This window comes from Canis lupus, chromosome 31 (assembly GCF_003254725.2).
Source record: "Canis lupus dingo isolate Sandy chromosome 31, ASM325472v2, whole genome shotgun sequence".
NCBI classification, from domain to species: domain Eukaryota; kingdom Metazoa; phylum Chordata; class Mammalia; order Carnivora; family Canidae; genus Canis; species Canis lupus.
Window position 1 is genome coordinate 4,021,468 of NC_064273.1, and position 6,000 is coordinate 4,027,467.

The following is a 6,000-nucleotide window of genomic DNA, read 5'->3' on the forward strand; positions in this document are numbered from 1 at the left end:
CCAGGAACCAAAGAATGATTTCCTTTTTATTTAATTTTGTATGTGACTAACCTAGTGATGAACTATTAAAAAGGAAAATGGAAAATTTAACAACCAAGAAAGTATTCAAATTGTAGCTATATTTCTGCAAAACTTTTCAATGTTTCATTATTACAGGGTTTAAAACCTTTCTGTTTAGTTTATCTAAAATTTAATAAGCCCTAAGAAATTTTACAAATAGTAGTTAACTAAGTATTACAACTAACAATTGGGACAGTGCTTAATCTGAGAGTCAATATGATGGCTTATAAAAAGGAATCCTTCTTTTCAATAGAAAAGAGAACCCATAACATTAAAATAATGGAGTCTATAGTCTGTATTCATAATCCAAATTAAAATTAAGAAATTCATAGTAGATTTCTTTCTTTTATCAGCTGATGATGTGATCTAGAGTCTCATTACAATTATCTGCAAATAGAACTAAAGATATTATGTCCCTTGCTCCTGATAAATGCAGTATGTTTTTCTGGTTTTACCAATCTCAGGTTTAAATTCCCTTAATGTCTAAAAGGAGTTATTTATCCAAAAATTGTTGTATTAAGCCCTGTAAGAAAAATAACGAGCCTTTCAATTTAGCTAAATAAATAAATAAATAAATAAATATAAATATAAATAAAAATATTTTAGGCAAACCATGTGCAGGGCAATCTGTTATGTCCTGAGCAGATGAAGATGAATAGAGCTAAGCTCCAGTCTCCAAGAACTTTATAGTCAAACTAAAATACAAGATATACAACAGTATAAATCAAACATGCTGAATGTACCACCTGTGGCAAAGTTTAAATAGCCTTGATGAGTGTTGGCAGGAAAGGATATCTAAGGTGACATTTAATGGGGGAAAGGGCATTTGTGCTAAACTATTAAGAATGTGTGAGATTTCAGCAGGTCTTGATGTAGAGAACGAATATTCTATACAAAAACAACATGGTTATATTCATTCAGTAGGATAGTGCATACCTTATAGTATTCACTTAGGAAATATTTATTGAGTCCCTATTAGTTATTGGGGAATAAGCTAAATTCATGAATCATGAATTTAGAGTACCTTTCCTCAAAATTTCAAAGTCAATTGGAGGACTATAGACAACTATCAATGATAATCCAAGACAAGAGAGTTCAATAAGGGCCTAATACAGATGGGCCCATGAGAGTCTTAGAAAAGATATTTAACCGTGTCTGAGTTAGTAACATGCAGTTATATAAAAGAAAGGTCACCTTCAATGTATACAAAATGAATTTGAAATTAATCAAAGTATAGAAACATGCCGAAGATAAGCACTGCAATCCAAAAAAGTTTAAGAATGTAATTATGTGTGACAGCATAGCTCTGGGAAATTGAAATTAGTTGATTAACAATGTGGCAGTAAGAGAGAAATATCATAAGTTGCCCAGCTATTGGAGAAAATTCATTCATTATAAAAATATTTATTGATTGCGCTCTATGTGTCAGGTTTTACAGTCAATGCTTGGGATACAACGAACAATGTTTTCTCCTTTCTCAGTGCTGTTAATAACATATTGGGAAAACTGACAAGCATGCAGGAAAGTGTAATTTAAAGTGATAATTGGATTAATCTCTAAAGAGGAAAAAGCATGAGGAAAGCTTAGTGCAGAGGAAATGTTTTATTTAATCCTACAGAACAGATTAACAAGGAAAGTGTATGGGATGGGCTGAGGAAAAAGAGACATTCCAGAAGTCAGGACTGGTTTGTGTAAAGGAATAGAAGCAAAGAAAGTGTAAACTTTTCAAGAAAGTTTTGGCTGAAAAAAAAGTGTAAAAAGTGCAAGATGAAGCTGGAACATATGAAAATAGATCCTAAAAGGCCTTTTACATTCTGATAAGGAGTTTGGGCTTTATTCTGAGGGAAACCAGAAGTCATAAATTAGGATAAATGGTGTCTTCATATTTGGTTAAAAGCATTTTCCTGTAGTGTGAATAGATACTATTAATAAAGATAAGAAGCACAACTAGGGACTATTTTTTAAGTTTTTATTTAAATCCCAGTGGGTTAACATACAGCATATTTGTTTCGGGTGTAGATTGTAGTGACCCAACACTTACACACAGCACTAGGTGCTTAACACAAGTGCCTTCTTAATCCCCATCATCCATCTAAACCATCCCTTACAACCTTCATTCTGGCAAACATCAGTTTGTTCTCTACAGTTAAGAGTCTGTTTCTTGGTTTGCCTCTCTTTCTTTTTTTCCCTTTGCTCATTTGATTTGTTTCTTAAATTCCACATAATTGAAATTATATGGTATTTGTCTTTTTCTACTATTATAACCCAGAAAAGAGAAGATGGTGGTTTGGACCAAGGTAATGGGATTCAAAATATAGATTTACCAACAAATTTTAGATACTGTCATTTGCTTGGTTGTTTAAAGAGAAAGATAAGCCTAAACTGTAACCGGGTTTGGGGCAACCGTATGAAGCTGTGCCACTAATTGAATACATGACACTTGGCAAAGAACAAGGAGTAAAACATAGTAACTTTAATTTGAATGTGCTGTTTGAGAAGAATAAAACACAAAAAGGTGGTGATTGCCAGAGGTGAGGTGTGTGTGGGGGAATTGTTGAAACAGATAAAAGGGATTAAGAGGTACAAGTTGCCAGTTATAAAATAATAAGTTATGGGGATGAAAAGTACAGCATAAGGAGTATAGTCAATAATATTGTAATAACTTTGGTGACAGATGGTGATTACATTTACCATGGTAAGCATTGAGTAATGTATAGAATTGTTCTAATCATTAGGTTGTACGCCTGAAACTAATATAAAAATGTGTGCTAATTATATTTCAATAAAATATAGGTAAGAGTAAAAACAAAGAAATAAAGCATAAGAAGGAAATACAAGGAAATATAATTTATAGGATTGTAGCTATATGATAATAGAATTTTATGATATTCAGTGAAAAATAGAATGGAATGAAGGAGGACAGTGAAAGAAACGAGGTTTTTATGTTATGGATCAAGAAAACATAAGTAGTGATGGGATAGTAGGCTACAGATGTGAAGATTGTTAATGAGGTTCCAATGATACAATTTTGTGAGGGCTGAATAAGAGGAGCAGATAAGGTTCATTTTCAGGTTTTAACCTTGGGAGAATAAAAAGATGTTGGAGACTAAGGAAATGACTTGGATGAAGAGAAATCTTGGGGGTGAAGATGAGTCCTTTTGGCCCGCATCAGTTTTAGATAGCCATGAGGTAATAAGCAGTGTCCAACTGTAAATATCAAGGAGATCCCTGGGCTGGAGATTTATTGTGTTTAGTTACTAGATCTTGAGAAAGAATGAAGTTAGTCAAGGAGCATGCATAGGTCAGTGTCAGAAAACCACCTATTTCTGACAGGATCAATGTTTGAGTCATCAATCATCCTGCTAGTTACTGGTCAGGAAAAGGAGAGAACTAGTAGCACTGTGCCATAGAAACCAAAAGGGCAGAGATCATTTCTTGAAGTAAGCCAAGTAAGCCAAATGCAGATGAAATATCTAGAAATATAAAGACAAAAAAAATGATCATTGCATTAAACAAATTGAAGGCTATTGGTGACTGGCAAAGCAGTTGCATTGGAGTGATAAGAAAAGAGTTTATATTGAAGTTTAATAATATGACTGTGAAAAGAAAGAAGAAGAATGAAGAGAGCAGAAGCAGATGGGGGAGAAGGAAGGGGAGAGAGTTATAGTTAGATTCTAAATGATAGGAATGACTGAACAAATTTATATTACAAAACAAAACAAAAAATAGTATGTAAAAGGGGTTACCTCAGCATAATATTTGAGGTTCTATAGTGAAAAGATTTGATATTCTTTCTACACAAACTGTGTATTAGAATTTATTTCAACAAAGCAAATACTCAAATAGGAATTAAGCCACTTTAAGTTATATAGTTAATGCTCTTTAAATGATGCAATCATCTAATAAAACTATTCCTTATAAAGATGCTTACTGAATCTTTTATATCAAAATATTTTTTCTTCAAAGATCTCAGGATGAGATTTTACTTTGAGAAGCATATATCCCAAACTAAGAGTTGACATACTATATAGATTATAAAAATTTCATCATTATCTTTAAATAAGAAGTATATGAATGCTCAAAAATATAAATGATGATTTTTATTTAGTAGTAAATTGTACTTGAAAGTATTAATTAAATACTAATTAAATATTTCTTCTCTCAAGAAATGAATACATAATTTATATTTTAAATTTAATTTGTTATGACATTATTATTCATCCATGCATTTTTATTTTAAAGAACCATTAAAAACAGGCTTTTTCAAATGCTATATTGCAGTACTGAAACAAATTATAAGATAAAATCTTTCTTTGAAATTGGAAAGTGAATGACTATAACTATATATTACTCTTGAAATTCAGAAAATCAAAATATGGCTTTAAAATGTTAAACTCTATATGTAAAGAAAGAAAATAAAATCAATAAGTTTGCATCTTCTAGGTACATAACCTTGGGAAATTCCTTACTATTTCTGTGTCTCAGTGTCCTTATCTGTAAAATAAAGATAAAAATACACAGAAGTCATGTAGTTATTTTGAGAAATAACCTTCACTCCCTCCCTCTACCTCTTATGTCTCTCTTCCTCAAAAATTCCCTGGACAATGGTAAATTGTATAGAAGTATCAACTATAATATATTGTAACTTAAATTGATATTAAGCACATTTCCATTATTTTATCTGTATTATATTCAGTTTTAGTCATTCAGTTTTAGTCATTTAAATTTGCCTTTCAGTTTAAATGTGCTTTCCCCCCATTTTATGCAATTATAATCCCTTCATATGACATTCAATATGAATTCAAGAGGAAAATAAAATCTATGTGGAGTCTATCTTAAATAAAATAGGCATTTGATTTTTCTCATGTATATTTTTTGTTATTAAATAATTTTGAATGCTTTTCATTGTGCTAACCAAGCAAGAATTAAAATTAAATGTGGAAGGGATGCCTGAGTGGCTCAGTGGTTGAGTGTCTGCCTTTGGCTTAGGATGTGATCCCAGGATCCGGGATTGAGTCCCACATCAGGCTCCCTGCAAGGAGTCTGCTTCCCCCTCTGCCTATGTCTCTGCCTCTCTCTCTCTGTGTCTCTCATGCATAAATAAATAAATCTTTAAGAAAATGTGGAAAAAATTGTGTGTTAAAAATTTGTTTTGGAGTAATTAATGTTATGAGGAAATTCTATAATTCGAGGCTGTTAAAGGGAAAAGAAACTTAAATGAGATTTAAATTTCAGTTTCAATTTTTAATTTGACTTAAATGGAATTTAAATTAGAATATCAGCTTATTGTATTTTAAAATTGACTCTAATCTTTGTGTAGTCAAAGTAGTAAAGTTACTGCTATATAAATTAATACTGTTTTAGGTTTTTATTAACTTTCTTATATTTAATAACTGGGAACTCAAAAAATTGCATGTATAGAAATTAAATTCTGAAATGTAAGTCTTGAAATACCAAGTAAGTGTACACATACACAACTTTGTCTGTCAAAGGTAGGTACTATCATCATTTCCATTGCATAGATTAAAAAATTGAAACTTCAAATGGATAATGATTCTTCCATGGTCAAATTAAAAAATTGAAACTTCAAATGGATAGATTCTTCCATGGTCATGTCACTGATATGTGGCAGGATTATACCAAGCACAAACTAAGGATAATAACTCTGCTTATTTTAATACCATGATCATGACATACTTCTGAAATGGATCTGTCTTCTCTACTTCTCAGTCACTATGTATTTTTTATATGACAAGCTCCACACCTAAAATGTGTTCTCATTTTAATTCCTAACTGAAACTCTTGTAAGATCAGATACTAAATATGAAAACCTGTGATGTGGCAGGAATTTATAAAGTATATGACTAAGTGAGAAGAAACATGACACCTGTTTCCACTTCTTAAGAAAGGTAAGTGCTGACATTTGGGACCAAGTGAGAA